We start from the raw sequence: 21,104 nt of genomic DNA, 5'->3' as shown, positions 1-21,104 counted from the left end.
TTGTTACGGACAACATCTCCAACATTTGTCTACATTGATTTTTACACACAGTAAGGAGATATAGCTACCAACCAGATCGCTGCTATCATTCACCTGCTGCCTCACAAGAATGTAAACTACAATCTGATTGGTTGCTATGGACAAAAGTTCCAACATTTGTTTATTTTGGTTCTTACACATAGAAGGGAGATAAAATAACTAATCAGGTTGCTGCTTTCATTCTCCTAGCTGCCTCACAAGAATCTAAACTGTAATCTGATTGGTTGCTATGGACAACAGTTCCAACATTTGTCTGTATTGGATATTATACATAGAAGAGAAATAAAGCAACCAATCCGCTCGCTGCTTTCATGCACCTAGCTGCCTCAAAAAACTGTAATCTGATTGCTTCTCTCAAAGGGCTCAGACAGCGGCCTCTCGGTCTCAAGAGAGTAAATGCCTTCCAGAAAAAGATCAAATATTTCTCAATATAGCAGAGATGCAAAAATAATGAGACTTAGGCCTCATTCCCACTACAGGGTTTCCCGGCCGGGTGCCGGCCGTTCATAAATCGGCCGGCACCCGGCTGCATTAGGAATAATAGACCTCTAATGGGGATATTCACACAACCAATTTTTTGACGGCCGGGAAAACCGTCCGTCAAAAAATAGGACATGCTCTATCTTCGGCCGGGTACCCGGCCGCCCGGCTCCCATAGAAGTCTATGGGGCCGGGTAATACACGGCCATCACCGGGATGTGTCCCGAGTGATGGCCGGGTTTTCCGGCTCTTGCGCTCTATCTCCTCCTCCTCACAGCGCAGAGTGCATGTGAGGAGGAGGAGTTGATGCCATTCTGACGAATGGCATCGCTGTACACGGTGTGGCACGGCCGGGGTGTACAGCAGGTGGAAGGGAGCGCTGCGCTGGCTCCCTTCCCCTGCTTGTTTTAAAAGCGCTCTGGCCCGGCGACACCTTCGATGGCGCCGCTAGCAGCTGCTGCGGCTGCTACTACTGCAGCGACGCTACTATAGCAGAGCAGGGAGGTATCTCCCCGCTCTGCTATGTGCTAGCCGCACTTTAGCTCCTTGAAGGAGCGGAATCCCTGTGTGTTCGGGGATTCCGCTCCTGGACAGAGCGCTTGATGTCTCTGTCCATATCTGGGCAGTGACATCAGGGGAAACTCCTGAAGCGGAATCCCCGAACACATGGGGATTCCCCTTCAGGAGTTGCCGCTGATGTCACTGTCCAGATCTGCCCGGCCTGGCAAGGATGCAAAACTTTATGCAAACCGGCCAGGCAGAATGGCCGATTTTACCGGCCGGCACTCGGGCCCGGGCGCGACCCGGTCGTGTGAATCCCGCCTAATTAGATCTCAAGAATGTGAAGTAGATCATGAGGCGACACTTACTGCAGCTGAAGAATGTCAGGCCAGAACTCGCGCATCAGAAACTTCTACCCAGTGTGAGTCTCGGCTAAGTACACAGCGTGCTCGCATGGCGGCCTCTCGGTCTCTGGAGAGTAACGAGGAACGTGAAGCACGACTATCTGCTGACCAACAGCGCCATGCATCGTCACGCGAGTGTGAAACTTTCACCGACAGAGAATCTCGCTTGATTTGCCAGAGAGCTCGCACAGCGGCCTCTCGAGAGCTTGAAAGTAGTGAAGAACGTGAAGCGCGATTAACCGCCGATCGCAAACGTCACAACTATGCCAGAGCTCTCGAAAGCGAAGACCAATATCAATGACGATTGGAATCAACTAGAGAGAATTATGAACGCACGCGCCAAGATAATGAAAGTTATTTATTGACTGAAAGGGAAAGTGTAGATGAAATATGGCAGGCAGAAACAGAAGAACAACGTCAATCACGCTTAGAGACTGATCGAATTCGACACTCTCTTAGGCCCCATGCACACGAACGTAAAAACGCCCGTAATTACGGGCCGTAATTACGGAACGTCTTTACAGGCCCATGGACTTCTATTGGCCACGGGTACCTCCCCATATGCTTATGGGAAGGTGCCCGTGCCGTTGAAAAATATAGAACATGTCCTATTTCAGGCCGTAATTACGGCACGGGCAGGCCCATAGAAGTCTATGGGGCTCCCGTAATTACGGGTGACTATGTGTGTGCACCCGTACTTACGGGAGCATTGCTAGGCGACGTCAGTAAATAGTCACTGTCCAGGGTGCTGAAAGAGTTAAACGATCGGCAGTAACTGTTTCAGCACCCTGGACAGTGACTTCCAATCACAATATAGATCAACCTGTAAAAAAAAAGACGTTCATACTTACCCAGAACTCCCTGCTTCTTCCTCCAGTCCGGCCTCCTGGGATGACGTTTCAGCTCATGTGACCGCTGCAGCCAATCTCAGGCCAATCACAGGCTGCAGCGGTCACATGGACTGCCGCATCATCCAGGGAAGTTGGACTGGATGTCAAGAGAGGGACGCGTCACCAAGACAACGGCCGGGTAAATATGAATTTCTTTTACTTTTTCTGCGGAAAGGGCTGTCCCTTCTCTCTATCCTGCACTGATAGAGAGAAGGGCTGCCGATTACTGCAGTGTAATTTTGCAGCGAAAACGTGCCCGTAAATACGGGTCGAATACGTGTGACCAAGGACCCGTATTTACGCCAGTATTTTTGGGAGGACAAAAATACGTTCGTGTGCATGAGGCCTTAATAGAATGTCTACTTCATCAGAAGATTCAGATGAGTCTAAGGGTATGTTCACACGGCGGGGGTCCGTTACGGCTGAAATTACGGGGATGTTTCAGCCTGAAAACATCCCCGTAATTTCAGCCGTACCGGCATGTGCAGGCGCTTGAACGCCGCGTCAATTACGGCCGTAATTAGCGCTGCTATTCATTGGAGTCAATGAATAGCGGCTCCAATTACGGCCAAAGAAGTGACAGGTCACTTCTTCTACGCGGGCGTCTATTTACGCGCCGTCATTTGACAGCGGCGCGTAAATATACGCCTCGTGTGAACAGACAAACGTCTGCCCATTGCTTTCAATGGGCAGATGTTTGTCAGCGCTATTGAGGCGCTATTTTCAGACGTAATTCGGGGCAAAAACGCCCGAATTACGTCCGTAAATAGGCCGTGTGAACATACCCTAAGGAGTATGGTGTGGCAAACAATGTTGGTCCCTGGGTCAATAAGGAAACAGCAGACTTTATGTACTCCCCTAGGATTGACTGCTGAATTCGCTTCCGTAGGTGGTATGGTCGTCATTTGCAATTTTTGCGGTGCTCTCAAATGCAGAAAAGAACCAAATGGAATCTGTTGTTCAAGTGGTAAAGTTCACATTGAAAAATGTCAAGAACCTCCATAGCTTATAAAACAACTTTTAAATGGTGTCCATCCACAATAAAAAAACACTTCTTAGACAGTATCCGTTTATATAACAGCGCATTCCAAATTACATCTTTTGGGGCAAAACTAATTACAGAGGGACCATTCATGCCAACCTTCAAGGTGCAAGGCCAAGTTTACCATCTCGTCGGATCTTTGCTTCCACAAGATGAGCCAAAATTTCTTAAGATTTATTTTGTATCAGATTACAATGAACAGGCCAATATCAGAAATCAGAACTTTCCACAACTAAATAGTAACCTTATATCTCCACTTCAAAACATGCTGCATCAGGTGAATCCATGCATAGTTTCAAAGCTGCATTACAGTCTATTCCACAGGGGCAAAGCAATGATTACAAAATGATCATCAGCGCAGATAGACGTCCTGTTGCTGAACACAGCGCCAGGTATAACGCCCCCGTCACAGATGAAGTTGCAGTGGTTTTAGTTGATCAGGAGTGTGATAGGCGTGACATCGTGTTGCACACTCACGACTGTAACGCATTTTCGAAACACACAGAGCTTACGACACCCTGCAATATCCTTTCATTTATTGCCACGGCGAAGATGGGTACAATTTTGGACTCTACCAAGTTAATCCTACTACTAGGGTAACAAATTTTCATAAAAACATATCAGCCCAGCAATTTTATTCATACCTGCTGCAGATAAAGCGTAATTTTATCTATTTGCAACGATTTTGAGGATTGTTCAGCCAATTTATTGTGGACATGTATGCGAAAATAAACATATGCACTAACCAGACACGTTTACGCGCTGAAGATTACGTGCATCTGCGAGACGCCATGCAACAAGATAATAATGTGGAAAACGTAGGGTGATTAGTTATCCTGCCATCCAGTTTTACCGGTGGTCCGCGTTACAGCATGAACGTACACAAGATGCTTTCTGCTATGTCCGAAAATACAGCCGGCCCGACCTTGTCATAACGTTCACAACTAATCCAAAGTGGTACAAAATTTCCAAAGAACTTCTCGCAGGACTGGCGTCTTATGATAGGCATGATATTATAGCCAGAGTTTTCCATTTAAAACTAAAGTTGATGATCGACCTGATCACAAAACAAAAAGTTTTTGGTTCAGCTCTTTGTTCCATGTACAGTGTTGAGTGGCAAAAGCGTGACTTGCCACACACTCACATTCTTCTGTGGCTGCAAGAAAAAATTTGTCACGATGCTGTTGACACGGTCATAAGTGCGGAATTTCCTGACCGGAACAAGGATCCGATATTGCACGAGATTGTAAAGACGCACATGGTTCATGGGCCATGCAGCCAATAAATAGAAATTCGCCTTGCATGCAGGAGGGTCATTGCTCTAAAAGATACCCTAGAGCGCTATTAGAGCAAACGATGTCGGGGAAAAACGGGTATCCGTTTTATCATCGAAGATCACCCCTACAAGGCGGTTTCACAGCCACAGTCAGGTTACATGGTCAAGAAATTTTTTGGACAATCGATGGGTTGTACCCTATTCACCGGTGTTATCAATGAGATTTCTAGCTCACATCAACGTCGAAATATGTAACAGCGTCGAAGCCATCAAATATATATGTAAATACGTCAACAAGGGTAGTGACCAGGCCACGTTTGCGTTGAGAAATTATAATGAATATGACAAAGTCATGAAGTTCCAATCTGGCCGATATATACGCTCTTCTGAGGCGGTGTGGCATTTTGAGCTTCCACATTCACAAGAGACATCCGCCAGTGATGCATCTTGATGTTCACCTTGAAGGCGGGCAACGGGGGACCTTCGACCCTGAAAATGTGGCAGAGTGGTTAGAAAACCAGAGACAAACCACTTTGCTGGTATACTTTTAACTTTGTGAAACAGATGATTTCGCAAAAACACTGTTATATAACGAAGTTCCGTCATATTATACTTATAATAAGCAGCAAGGTGTTTTCGACTGTAAAAGACGTGGAACAGCTGTGAATGGCGAGCCCGGCATTTCAAAAGAACACGTCATTGGAAGAGTCTATACGGTGCATCCAAACAACTCTGAATGCTATTACTTATGCTTACATCTAAATACAGTGCGAGGACCTACGTCTTTGGCCGAATTGCGAAAGGTTGACGATGTTGAATATTCTACTTACCAGGCTGCTTGCCGAGTGCGTCACTTGCTAGATGGTGATCAGCATTAGGATGGCGCTTTGGCCGAAGCATGCGTCAGCGATAGTCCACATCGCTTGCGTCATTTGTTTGCCATTTTGCTGTTTTTTTGTAGACTTTCGGATGCTGCATATTTGTGGCAAAAATATCAGGAAAAATTAGTTGAAGACTTTTTCAGGAATGCACGACTAAACAATAACGGCGAACTGAACGACACGTTGCGTGAAAGTAATATGAATCGATGTTTGCTGGCTATCCAAGACATTGTTACATCTATAGGGGGTAATCCTGTCTCTCAATATGGTATGCCCGCACCAGCTTTAGACAGGGGAACGCATTAACAGGGAGTACGCAGCGGAAATAAACTATAATCCAGCGGAACTGGCCGAAACATTGCAAAACGGTGTCTCGAGTCTGACAGTGGAACAGCGTATGATATTCGATCGTGTGTGTCATAGCGTAGATGGTACTTTGGGAGAAATCCTATTTTTAGATGCACCCGGTGGGACAGGAAAAACGTTTCTCACCAAAGTCATCTTGGTCCAAATACGCAATCAAAGCAATTGCTCTTGCTGTCGCTTCATCGGGCATAGCAGCCACATTGTTGCCCGGAGGCAAAACCGCCCATACAATGTTCAAGATCCTGATTGACTTCAATCTTACGGAAAGCCCAGTGTGTAATGTTTCTAGAAACAGCGACAAAGCAAGGGTTCTACGCGATTTCCTGCTTAGTAATATGGGACGAGTGCATTATGGCAAACCGTAAAGCGGTAGAAGCAGTAGATAGAACTTTGCGAGATATCAGACAAAATGACCAGCCCCTGGGTGGTATGAAAATGCTTTTCTGTGGCGATTTTAGGCAGACTTTGTCAGTCATACCACGAGGAACGAGGGCAGATGAAATTAGAGCCTGCCTAAAGAGCTAAATTCTGTGGTGCAACGTTATACCAATGCATTTAATAATATATATGCGGGCGCAAACAGGTGGCAACCCAAATGCACGAGAGATTTCAGATTTATTACTAAAAATTGGTGACGGCACGTATCCACAAGAAGAAGGGAAAGTTATTTTGCCTGATAATTTATGTTGTACTGTTCCATCACTGCAAAACCTAATTTCTTCTGTGTATAGTGACCCAACGCAAATAACAAATCATGAAAACTCTTGGCTATGTGAAAGAGCTATTTTGACCTCTCGCAACGACCAGGCAGCAGCAATAAACGCTGAAATATTGATGTGTGTTCATGGGGAAAGTGCAGAATATATCTCTATCAACAGAGTAATTGAACAAGAAGACGTTACCAACTATCCGGTGGAATTTTTAAATTCCCTAAGCACACCCGGTCTTTCGTCACACAAAATTAATTTAAAAGTCGGCGTCCCCATAATTCTCCTTAGAAATTTAAGCCCACCAAAACTATGTAACGGCACCCGACTAAAAATTACAAATCTACAACAAAACGTGATAGAAGCTGAGATTTTAACAGGATGTGGCGCAGGTGATAGTATTTTTATACCCCAAATCCCCCTCATTACAAATAATTTTCCCTTCAGTTTTAAATGTGCAGGGCCAAACGCTGCGCGCTGCGGGCGTGGACCTCAGTATCCGCTGCTTTTCCCACGAACAGCTCTATGTGGCTCTCTCCCATGTTAGCAACTCCACCAATCTTCATGCAAACATCCCTGGTGGTTCTATTGCTAACATTGTTTACAGGGAAGCTTTGTCGTAGTGAACCTGACTACTGAAAGAAAACTATTTTTAATTTAAGTTTGTTTATTGTCTTTGTTTTATTTTCATGTTGTTTTGAGTATGGTCTAAGGCTAGGAGTATACTTATAAAAAACGGCATTGGTACGTTTTTCAGTGGTCTGCGCGTACGAAGTCGCGGGCACATCTAGTTATTAATAAGTCTGTCGGGAGCAGTTAGTGTTGGAAAACTGCATTGCTTGCAATTATAGAGATGAATACATTCATATAATATTTTCACAGTGATTTTATTATAAAAATGGCACAGAATTATGGTATAAGACTACACAAAAAGCAGAGAACATTAGCTGAATATCTGCTATCAAATGGCTTAAGAAACCACTGCAGTAACAAATTAAATTACAAGTAATCAACTTAATACAAAATAATAAGCTAACATAGTCATACTAGCTAGCACACAAGGATATGTGTCATGGTGCGGGGTGTGGACCCACTGGGCCGTACCGCATAGCGAGATGGCAGCTGGCCAAACCAGTATAGTACAGAGAACTATAGTCCAGAAAGGGTAACTGTGGCAACTCAGACAGTAGTAGGGAAGGCTCGGCTGGGATCAGGCATCAGGTAGACATCAGGCGTGGAGTAGCAGAACAGGCGTGGAATACAGCATGATACTACAACAGCTCAGCACAGCACTTGACCAGGATAGCACGGGATACAGGATACAGGAACAGGGAACTGGAAGACATTAGGAAACCATTTGCAAGACAAACTTTGGGTAACGAACAAAGCTCAGGCAAAGAACAAGGGGGCAGAGCCCTTTTCTATAGTCCAGTAGCATTCTGGGCTTGATTGCAGACTTCCTGCAATTATGCGCGCACTGGCCCTTTAAGTCCATGCACGGGCGGGCGCACCCTCCGGGAGAAAGTCTCGATACCAGGAAGTAAGTGCCGGCGCCTCACAGGGGGACGACGCTGCAGGGAACTCACATGTCCATGGCCGCGGCCGTCGAGGGGTAAGTCAGATTGACGGGCCGTTGCCATAGACGTTACAATATGTTCACTCCATGTTGAGTCTCTGAAATTCAGACATAAGATGGAGCGCGCATCAAAACGTGAAGAAATCACATATATTTTAAACACCAATGTTCAAAAATATTGCTTTCATCATTGCCAAGTTGGATGGAGGGGGAAACAAGCGAGTGTTTTACAACATGTTCATACAGAGATTCTAACCTTCAAAAACTTGCATACTCAATAGCAGCATTATGTTTTTTTTTTCACAGAATAAACTGCAGCTACATGTAGAGGAGGGAGAAAGGAAAAAAATAAACCCAAAAATGGCAGTTCTTTAATCTTGGCCTAGAGTACAGGTGCCCAATTTTGTGCACATTTTACTGCCTATGGAGCAGCCCTTGGTTCAAATAAGATTTCAGAAGGTAATTTACTCTTCCACTTCCATATGTTTAGAACTATAAAGTGTTATAGGCTCATCTATAACAAATCAATAGTGCACTCTCAGCCAACTGAACAGGTCTCCAGTTATTACAGTATGTGCACACAAGGATCAAAACATAAAAAGCATGTTTTTAACTTTTTTTTTTTATAGACGGCATTAAAGAAATTTTGTTTCTTTGTAAACACATGAAAGACAAGTAGAGTCTAAAGCAAACATCCATGTGCACATAACCAACGTTGACTAATGATTTATCTTCTATATCTGCCTCGATCTCCTCTATGTCACGATCTGTGGGTATGTGGACCCACTGGGCCATACCGCCGTAGCGGGATAGCAGCTGACCAACAGAGTACCAAGTCAATATATAAAATAGTCCAAGCACAAGGGTATCTGTAGTGGTTCAGACAGTAGCAACGGCTAGGCACAGATGGAATCTTGACAGCAGACACCAGACGTGGTGTAACACAGCTGGCGGAATTGGTAGCACAACACGACTCCAACAGGTTTAAGTCACAGGAACAAATAGCATGGGGTACAGGTAGCAGGGCACGGGAACAGGATAACACTAAGGGACCATTTGCAAGACTAACATAGGAAAACACAACAACGCTCAGGCAATGAGCAAAGGGGCAGGGCCCTTCTTATAGTCCTGGGTGAACATGGGCTAATTAATGATTTCCATGTGTGCGCGCTGGCCCTTTAACGCCGGGCATGAGTGTGTAGCCGCACCCTACGGGTCACAGCGGACCGGATCGGAAGTGAGCTGGGGAGGAGATGCGGGCCAGTGCTCAAAGATCCATGTCTGCGGCCGCTGGGAAGCATGGCCGGCCTTAGCTATGTTCGACCAGTGCGGTCGCACAGGGCGCCAGCCGCCACATGGCAAGAGGGGCGCCAGCGGGTGTGTGTATCCCCGCGCCATTGCAATTACCAGCGGGGATACACACACTAACTGCAGTCGCACCCGGGCTCTTCTTCACTTAGTGGCCATCGCTACCGCTGTAGCAGCCATAGCGGCTGCTAGCGGTGACACCGGGCATGAGGGCGGTGGTGCCGCTAGCAGCTGATGTGGCTGCTATAGCGGTAGCGACGGCACTATAGCAGAGCAGGGAGCTATCTCCCTGCTCTGCTGTCTACTAGCGCCACTGTAGCTCCCTTCAGCTACAGCGGCGCTAGTAGACAGCAGAGCAGGGAGATACCTCCCTGCTCTGCTATAGTGCCCCCCTGTAGATAGCAACCCCCCCTCCTTTCCAGGATAGATAGCGCCGCTGTAGCTCCCTGAAGGAGCGGAATCCCCGTGTGGCCGGGGATTCCGCTCCTGGAGCGCTGCTTGATGTTTCTGTCCATATATGGACAGTGACATCAGGGGAAACTCCTGAAGCGGAATCCCCGGTCACAGCATTGCAGACTCTATGACCGGGGATTCCACTCCAGGACATGGACATAAACGACAGGAGCTTCTCCTGGAGTGGAATCGACGGTCATAGCGTCTACAACGCTGTGGACGGGGATTCCGCCTCAGGAGTTTTCCCTGATGTCACTGTCCATATATGGACAGAAACATCAAGCAGCGGAGCTACGGTGGCGCTATCTTTACTGGAAGAGGGGGGGGGGGTTGCAATCTACAGGGGGGCTGTGGGCTGTGTGGCACTACCTACAAAGGACAACTGTGCAGGAGCACACAAAATACCCAGATTTCCCGGGTATCAAAAAAAAGTGTGGAAATAAACTAAGATATAACTTTTATTTAATCTAGCTAAAAGGATTAATCCTTTACTCAGACTACAGGGTCCCGTCATGGAGCATCTCAGTTCGTCATGGGAACGGGGCCTAGGTGAGTACAATTTTTGTTTTTGTTTGGGGGCACTGTCTACAAGGGGAAGGTGCGGGGACTGTATGGCACGATCTACAAGGGGGAGGTGGGGACCTGTATGGCACTGTCTACAAGGGGAGGTGGGGGACTGTATGGCACTGTCTACAAGGGGGAGTTGGGGGATTATGGCACTGTCTACAGGGAGGCTATATGGCAAAATCTACAGGGGGGCACTATACTGTGTGTGGGCCACTAAGCAGACATTATACTGTGTAGGGGTACTGCAAATGGCATAATACTGTGGGCACAATTAGAGGACAAAATACGGTGTCCTTGAAGGGGTTGTAATATATTATATTATTAAATATTATTATTATACTGTCCATATATGGGGGCACTAAAGGGGCATTATAATTTTTTTATGGGGCATTTTATTTTAATGATGGGGTGGGGCGCCGAAAGATCATTTCGCACAGGGCGCCATCTATACTAGGGCCGGCCCTGCCGGGAGGTGAGTAATCCCGTTTGGTCCGCGGCCATGCACGCTACACTCTATCTCTGTCACGGACACTTATGTTCATTTATCAGCTTTATCACTGTCATTTATATTCATAGTCAGTACATTGGTATTAGGCCTTATTCAGATGAACGTGGTGAAACTCGGATGTTAAAAACTAACGTTTTTCACGTCCGCGTTGCCCCATTTGACAAGTCTATGGAGGGATCTCCATAGACTTGTCAACAGAAAAAATAGGACATGTTCTATTTTTCAACGGACCCTTCACACGGTCCGTTGAAACATTGGCTGTGTGAACGGCCCTATTGAAATACATGCGTCCGTGTGACAGCCGTTGTTTTAACAGCCGTCACACAGACGTATTCAATGTTCATCTGAATAAGTCCTTAGTCTTACAGTTTATCTATACCATATACACAGATTTATGCTACTTCATTATTGGTGATTAGAATTATATACTGTATATGACCTTCCTTCTTTGAATACATTTTTTCACACCTTATCATGTGTGATCACTTCAGTTGGCCCTGTGTTACATTACACATGAACCAGTTCCTAGTCTGGTTTTATGTATAGTAACAGGAAAGGGAAAGAGGAAAGTAGTGTGATCAAATAATATTGAAAATAATAAATTATTTATTAGTAAATAGTTAAAATAACAATGTTAGCTGAAAATTTGTAGTGCCAATGACCCCTCACTTGACACTATAGACAAATAAATGTCTTAATTATTCTTACTCCGTTGGGGAAATATGCGAGTAATGGGACAAGTAGCCTAAATCTTAGATGTATATTGATATATTGATTAGCCCACAGTTGTATATGCTAAAGCAAAGTGTTGTGGAAATTACACTGCTAGAGCATTAAAGAGGCTCTGTCACCAGATTTTGCAGCCCCTATCTGCTAATGCAGCAGATAGGCGCTGCAATGTAGATTACAGTAACGTTTTTATTTTTAAAAAACGAGCATTTTTGGCCAAGTTATGACCATTTTCGTATTTATGCAAATGAGGCTTGCAAAAGTACAACTGGGCGTGTTGAAAAGTAAAAGTACAACTGGGCGTGTATTATGTGCGTACATCGGGGTGTGTTTACTACTTTTACTAGCTGGGCGTTGTGTATAGAAGTGTCATCCACTTCTCTTCACAACGCCCAGCTTCTGGCAGTGCAGCACTGTGACGTCACTCACAGGTCCTGCATCGTGTCGGCACCAGAGGCTACACTTGATTCTGCAGCAGCATCAGCATTTGCAGGTAAGTAGCTACATCGACTTACCTGCAAACGCCGATGCTGCTGCAGAATCATCTGTAGCCTCTGGTGCCGACACGATGCAGGACCTGTGAGCACGGTACCATTTAGTGGGGATGGCAGGATTTCTGACGAGTGACATCAATACCGATAAATGGCTTACAGACGCGAGGGAGGTTTTCTCAGACAAAGAACTGATACCGCAGTCTCAAAATTTAAGCATTACTGCCTCTTTTCGACAACTAACTAAAGTATATAAAGACCACATTAGATCCTGGTGGGAAATCCAAACTCTAGAAACGTATATCAAAAACAAAATTGTTCCAAGGGGCCTGAGAATTTCCCTTATCCCTGCAGTGAGGGTTCGCTCCCCTGAGCTTTTAAAAAAGTGGGAGAAAGAATCGATCGAATCCTCATTGAGGTTTATGGGAATTTTGTTAGAGGAGGAACAGATCAGCCTGACACGCAGTAGTCAAGAACTAAAAGAGTGTATTACTGTAGTTAATAAATTTAACAACAACTCAGAATACGAAAGAAAGGAGGCTGTTCTACAACAAACAGTTGAGAAGTTCACGTGTCACATTAAAGAAAGGAAACATTTCCAATTTGTACGTGACACTGTGGACTTCAAAGAAGGAAGAATCTTTGACTATAGTGCTAGGACTGGTCTGTCGCATGAGCCTGATACCGATCCTTCCTCATCTGAGCAGGAACAATCGGACTCAGAGTTTGGTAGAAATCCACCCAGAAGAGGTCAGGGAGGGAACGAAACTGGTAGATACCAGACCCGTCAAAACTTTAGAGGCAGAAGCAGAGGAAAGAGTCAGCATCGTGGTGGTTTTTTAGCCAAGAACCACCCGATCTCAGACTACCTTTTGCGAGACAGAAGGGAGCTATAGGCACTTCAGTAGGTAACAGTGATAGACTTCAGATAGTGAACCTCTCCACACGCAATCTCACAGGAGAGGAGGTGGAGGTACTTAGCAAGGGCCTCTCATTTGTCCCGACCAATAAATTTAATCTTTTCACGTGGGTCAAGGATCTCAACCTCTTTGCCAGGAAACTTAAGTGGAAAAAGTTTTTCAAGATGCATAACAAACGGCAATGCCTTGAATTAGGAATCATGGAAGAAGATCTCCCACATTTTAGGCTGCTGGAGGATCTATGGGAGGAGGGTCACAGGGAGGAGGGCAAGGGCCCATTTACGGAGCTAAGGGTCCCGTCTACCAAATATGCACCCCTTAGTGACAATACCCCCATTGATGTTTTTGTTAAGGTAGTGGAGGACCAACTTAAATTAATCAATCAAAAGGAGCATGGCTCTAACTTTTCCACTAGAGAGATGGCAGCTCTGTTATCTCTAGAGAGGGATGACAATATCATTATAAAACCCTCTGACAAAGGGGGGAATATAGTGGTGATGAATCGATCACAATATAGCAGGATGTGTTACGACATTTTGGATGATCGTAACTGCTATGGGGTCCTTACCAGTAACCCGATGACCACCTTCAAAGAGAAATTAAAGGACATCCTTGGTCCGGCGAAATCGGATAACCTTATTAATGATAGGGAAATGAAATTCATTTTAACAGAGTACCCGCAAACGGCAACGTTTTATAGCTTACCTAAGGTACACAAGGGGGTGAACCCGTTGAAGGGTCGTCCCATTGTGTCGGGGATTGAGAGCCTCACACAAAACGCTAGCCTGTACCTTGATCAGGTTCTTAGGCCATTCGTTGTGTCCCTGCCATCCTATGTGAGGGACACAATGGATGTGCTGAGGAAGCTTGAGGGTATACGCTGCGATGGTGAGACTCTATTGGCATCTCTAGACGTTGAGTCCCTATATAGCTCCATTCCACATAGTCAGGGGTGTAGAGCTATTGAACACTTCTTGATGGACAAAGGGATACAATACCAGGCCCACAATAAATTTGTGATTGAACTACTTAGGTTTGTCCTAGAACACAACTTCTTTTTATTTGATCAGAAGATCTACCATCAACTCAGAGGAGTGGCCATGGGTAGTCCATGTGCACCCACCTTTGCCAACCTATATCTGGGTTGGTGGGAAAAAGAGGTTGTGTTCAGTGATTTGATGGACCAATGGTCATCATCTATCTTGCTCTGGCTGAGATTCATAGATGATGTCCTTATCCTGTGGACAGGGACCAGGGAGGAATTTAAGGAATTTGTGGAGATCTTGAATGCCAATGAACTAGGTCTTTTCTTTACATCTGAGATTCAAGACACTAGGATCACCTTTCTGGACATTACGATCTCTAAGACGGACATGGGGATTCTGGAGACCAATATGTATCGCAAGGAGACGGCGACCAATAGCCTACTACGGTGGGAAAGCTGGCACCCATCTAACCTTAAGAGAGGGATACCAAAGGGCCAATATCTCAGGGCACGGAGGAATTGCTCTACCATTACCGATTTTAGGATATCCGCACGTGATCTAGAGAACAGATTTAGACGTAGGGGATACCCCAGGGATGTGTTGAGAGGGGCATATCAGAATGCACTTGGGTGCAATAGAGATGACCTGCTTAACCCGAAACCGAAGGAAACGAATGAAGAACAAATTAGGGTCATTGGTACTTTTGACTCGGCCAACAGAGAGGTCAGGGAAGTGCTCAAACGCTTCTGGGGCATTCTTAAGGCAGATCCAGATGTGGGGGCCCTTGTTGGGGACGCCCCGCTCATTACCTATAGAAGGGGACGAAATCTCAGGGACCGACTGGTCCATAGCCATTTACAACCGATGACACCGTGTAGTACCTGGCTGGCTAACAGTACCAAAGGGACATACAGATGTGGAACATGCAAAGCATGTGTGTCCATATTATGTAGCAAGAACTTCACGAGCACCCAAACTGGTAAAACCTTTGACAACAGGTCATTCATAAACTGCAAAACAAAGGGCATTGTTTATTTGATTACCTGTAAGTGTGGCCTACAATATGTGGGTAAGACCAAAAGGGAATTTAGGAGAAGGATTCGGGACCACATTGGGGATGTCAGAAGGAAAGTGGACACCCCGGTATCAAGACACGTGTGGTCCTGCCATGACGGGGATGCTACGGCCCTTGTTTTCCAGGGAATAGAACATGTGAGACCCCTCCTGAGAGGTGGGGACTTGGATAAGAAGATATTACAAAAAGAGGCAGAATGGATATTTAGAATGCAGACAATTAACCCTCATGGCATTAACGAACAAATCTCTTATTCTTGCTTCCTTTGATCACACTTTGTGACCCTATGGCTTGCTGTGTCATGTAGGGAGTCTTCCATATAGACCAGGTAAATATATGCCACTCCTGGGTATATTTTTGGACTAATCGGCCCTTGTCCTCCATGCACACTATGCGTTTTTTTGAACGCGTTTTTCCCGCGTTCTAGCTCTCCCGGCTCTTCTGACCCAGTATATTCCTACATCTGACATTGATACCACTTGAGTATGTCACCAGTTGATGTTTCCTGTGGATCACCGGTCAGTGGGAGCGAGATGTGCTTGTGCGTGCGACCTTCTAAAAAGGAAAAAATTGGGACGGGATGATTAACCCTTTGGATCGCATCTCCGATACCTTATAACTAACATACTTTTTCGGCGATGCTATATACGCTGTCTGAATGTATCTGTGATCCCTGGCTGACGGTTGGGATAAAAGGACACTAACTGTGTCACGTCCGAGAGTGTAGTCTCCTACCGAGACGGCTCTCATGAGGACTTACCTCTCCCAATGTACCCACACGGCCTTGCTCTTTTACACTGCCGTGTGCTACACTAACTGTATCCATATTTGTATTGCTGTCGACTGACAGTTCAGGAGCCGCGTCTAGCGTCCCCTAGTTACTATGGACGCGTTCGGCGTTCAGGAACCCTCACTGGTTGCTAGGTCCGTGGGTGAGCCGCCTCCGGCACGTCACAGGTTGCCGTGTATGATGCGGATTGGTTGCTTCCCTTGGGGACGACCTTTTGAGGGCGGGCTCTCAGCCTTTTAAACCATGGGTCTTTTCGGCGCGTGTACGGCCAGTGTATTAGAGCCGTGCAGGCGCCTGGAGGCTAACAATCAGCACATGAACAGTGCTATCCAGTGCTGTAACATTATAACCATTGAAACACTTTAGAATTTAACTACAATTTATATCTATGAATCCCTGAGGAAACATCACCTTAAGTGTGATGAGGAAACGCGTAGGATCTATATAGATAGTGATTTTTGGCAAGGATATAGCGGAATTTATACTATTAGCAGGAGAATTGTTATCTAGGTGTGAGATACATCATTCACTCTGAACCATTTTCTCCTGTCGCAAATCGCTTGCTTATGCCTGGTCTGGTATTAGTGGCTGGTTGAGCCACAATTTTATAAATACAATCAATAAACTTACTTTTTAATCGTTCTTTCAGGCGGTGAACTATATTTACAATATTGGAACGACATTTATTATCAATTTTTCAGTGAATCGATTATGCTTTGTGCTCACAAAACAATTACACATATGAAATTATCATTGCAGAAACAAACATGCAGCAATTATTTTGGAAAGGGAAGGTGATAAAAGTTATTATTAACAAAAATATCAGTATTAATCTGTTTGTCCAGTAGTTTTGATTTTGATGTACAGCCTGAGACAACAGCTGTAGATCAAGTATATGCATCATTCAATTAATGATTACAGTTGTGATAAAAACAAATGAATCTTACACCATGTTAGGTGAGAAGAGAAGGAAGGTTGATAGGTTGTAAAAATAATATGTTCAGTGCTGTTAAGCATAATTACATCTAATGTGGACAGACTCATAAGTCCATGATACTAGGATGGTACAAATTGATTACTGTGTATATCGGAAGCAGATAGTCACATAAGTGTAATGGCGGAAATAATTATCAATCCCGTCATACCTATACAGTAAAGAGATGTTCTGTTATAATTCCTGGTCACTTTCGCTCAGAGATCAAAGAAAACAACCAAAATTAAAATTATCGTTTAGGCCAAACGGTTTAACGGAGTTCACGGCCAAACGGTTTAACTGTGGGATAATCTATTACACTTTACAATAACGTTTTTTATTTTTTATTATTATATTTTTTTATTTTTATTTTTTACTCACTGTTATTACAAATAATCACATTATGTATGTTTTATTCAAATGTCGTAGGATCGATATACTTTTTGGAGTAAACATATATTGTCACTGTTTAGTCAGTTACAATATATCCCCCTCCTCGCGGTGGGGGCGTCTTTCACTGTTGTTGTTTTTCAGCATTGTTTGCTGTTAACATAATATTATTATGTCAGTCTATTAGGGATTTATTTCTGTGCACTTTCAGCTTATTCATTTATTTATATGAAATGATAAATGTTTATTTATTTATTTGATTTCTATATTGTATTTGTTTATCACTGCATATATGGTTGTCACTTGTCACTATTCCCTTCCCCCCTTCGGGGTTTTTGATATATTACATAGTCTTCCTTAATTTTGTCCCACTAGAAATGTATATAACAGATTATCTTTTATTTATTTTATTTATTTTTCCGGAGCATTAAAATCTGTTTCAATTTGGAACTTACCCTGGGTGTCTCATTCTATGAGTGTTTGTACCGGCCCTGCCTGTCAGGCGCGTCACCGCTGGCTTTGGCTCTGTCTGCCCTTAGTTCTCTTCTGCGCATGCGTGGTTTCCGGAGCCGCGCGTGCGCAGTGGGAGCTCGGCTCTCAGGTGCGTGAGTCTCGCGGTGTCTTAGCCTGACAGGCACGGCCGGGGAGATCCCATTGGTCAAATCTTAACAGCTGATCGGATTACTCAAGCATATTTAAAGTGGAAGGCTTTAGTTGAAGTTAGTATACCCCTTTTGAAAAAGCCATCCACGCGAAACGCGCGTCGGGGTCTCTCTGTACTCAGGAAGATACTGAACTACAGGAACCATATGGGTTAGTAACACTCTATGCTGTGCTTTACATATTTACTTGCTCCTTTTTTGTGGCGATAATATTCTGGGAAGACTTTGTCTATTTTGTGAGGATTCTTTGTGAGCACACATTTTTTCTGCTCAGTTTGGAATCCATTCACAATATTTACCTTCGTTTACTTTTGTGACTCTGGCTGTATGTATGTTGGTACTTACTTACATTTACATACCCTGACTTCTATGCCTAGTACTACTTTTTTGTATTTTCTGCCTTAGTCCTAGTTAGTATTTGCTATCTGTCAGTTAAGCTCTTTCCTCCTGCAACCGCCAATATAAGGAGCGGTTCCTTTAGGTTCATCCTCACCACTTGGGAGGTGTACAGTCTTCAGATTTGTAGTCTTTTTTAACTCTATGTACTTTGTATTGTCCAATAAAAATTATTTTTCTATGCCATTGGCAAATTATATTACAATAGTGCATGACTCCTTCTGTTTCTAGTGTTTTTCATAATTATTTTGGAGTTTCTATTCTGACAAAGGGAGGTTTAAATCCGCACATGCTGGTGACCTAGCCCTCATAACCATTTTCCTGTTGAGACATATGTTTATAAGTATTGTGTTTCTGTGTATCCTTCACAGCTGCTGGCTCCGGGCCTATAATGGACTTCAGGACTCGAGATCAGTCCTGGATCTCACAATTAAATGAGGTTTTTAATGAAGACACAAATCTGATTTTAAACACTAATGGTAGAAATATGAGGGAATCCATCAATAGGCTCAAAGAGCTACATAAAAAAAGAACGAAAATTTGGTGGAACAGGGCGTTCTTGGAGAAGTACTTAATTAAGGGGTTAATACCTAGAGGCCTGAGAGTGCAGGTATTCCCTTCCTTTCCCATTGTGGATGAGATCTTTAAGACCAAATGGGAGGGTCTAGCCTCCGATTGCTCCAGGGGTTTCATGGGATTACTATCTGAGGGTAATCAATTAACGTTGACGGAGTTGGAAAAAGAAATAGAGGAGTTACAAACTACCTTAAAAAAGGACCTCTCAAATCTGGAATTGGAAAAACTTAATGCAGATTTGGATGGGGACTTTAAGAAATGGGAGCAGGAAATTCTCTTAGTCAAATCCTCCAAATTCCAAAGAGATAACAACGATTTTTTGGAGGGTAGAATGTACAAATGGCGTAAACCTGGGTTAAGATCAATACCTAGATCAAGATCCACATCCTTCTCATCTATAACATCTAGCGAGAACCCTCCGAGATCCAAACATAATGATGAAGGATCTATTTCCCATGAAACGACTTATCCTCGTAGAAATAGAGAACGACAGGTGGCTAGACGTAAGGAGACCTCATCATATCAACAGGGGAAGAAATCCAAGAATGTATTGCAGGTGATAAATCTATCTAAGCACTCCCTATCTGCAACACAATGTGACGTACTCAGTAGGGGACTCACATTCTCCCCTAGTAATCCTTTTAACTTTTTTTCAGCCATGAAAGACCTCTACCTCTTTGCACGCAAGCTAGTCCTTAAAAAATTACACAGTAGACCGGGTGGAGATTTGGGACTCAATAGTGTAATGGAGAAAGAAGCTCTAAAGGCCCTTGAGGATCTCCTACAGGAGCAAATCACCACTGACCAAGGTAGGTTCCCCAAATCGGTTGTACCCAGATCAGTGAGGTTCCCACCTTTGTCCATATGTCCGCAAGTTGAGATCTTTACTAAAATGGTAATAAATGATTTCAAACGCATCTCTTCGAATAGAAAAAATGACAATTTGTCTAAATGTCAACGTAACGCACTGAAGGAACTTCAAGGTTTTGAGGATGTTATCTATAAGGCGGTGGACAAGGGTGGGAACATCGTGATATGGCCAACCGATAAATATGAAAGGGAGGCCTATAGGCAATTGAGGGACAAAGATACCTATCAAAGGTTGGCATTTAACCCAGTGGGTAAATTTTCAGTTGAACTATCTAAAGTTCTGAATCTGGCCTTTGAGAAAGGTTTAATTCCTAAAAACATACTTACTGGCCTCACGGTTCAATGTCCAAGGATACCTACGCTGTATTTTCTGCCGAAGGTCCACAAAAATATGACAGATCCCCCAGGACGCCCTATAGTCTCAGGGATTGGGGGACTCTGTGACCCGGTCTGTAGATTTATTGACCATTACCTCAAACCCCTGGTGGAATGTTTACCATCCCATGTCAGGGATACAACAGATGTTTTGAGGAGGATAGATGGTGTTGCCCTTGATGCGGATACTTTTCTAGTTACAGCTGACATCGAATCGCTGTACACCAGCATTCGACATGCTGATGGGATTGATGCTGTGCGCCTTTTTCTGGGGATGAGCAATTGGGACGGCCCTACCTGTGAACTGGTTGTGGAACTACTGGAATACGTCCTGATGCATAATTTTTTTGTTTTTAAGGACGTATTTTATTTACAGAAGCGAGGCACTGCCATGGGTGCGGCGTGCGCGCCGTCATATGCAAACCTGTTTCTCGGTCTTTGGGAGAGGCAGGTTTTCCTTGGTGACGGTGCGCGCGCCGCTGACCATGTGCAGTGCTGGATGCGCTATATAGATGATGTCCTCTTTTTTTGGCAGGGGACGGAGACTGAGCTCATACATTTCATGCAGGGTCTTAATACCAATGATTTGAACATTAAATTGACCTATGTTTTTGATAAACATCGGGTTGAGTTTTTGGACATCAGTATTGAGGTGGATAGCATGGGATGTCTTCAGACTGATGTGTTTCGAAAGAAGACATCCGTCAATTCCTTGTTACATGCCACCTCTGCCCACAGCCAGTCCACGATTGGGGCCGTCCCTATTGGCCAATTCTTGAGAATGAGGCGCATCTGCTCTTCAGACGGTAACTTTGAGAGGCAATCAAGAGATTTAGAGGAGAGATTCCGAGACAGGGGATATAGCCACAGAAG

Source organism: Rhinoderma darwinii, chromosome 1, assembly GCF_050947455.1.
Source record: "Rhinoderma darwinii isolate aRhiDar2 chromosome 1, aRhiDar2.hap1, whole genome shotgun sequence".
NCBI lineage: Eukaryota > Metazoa > Chordata > Amphibia > Anura > Rhinodermatidae > Rhinoderma > Rhinoderma darwinii.
The sequence above is the reverse complement of the archived record's forward strand: the minus strand, read 5'-3'. Positions refer to the sequence as shown.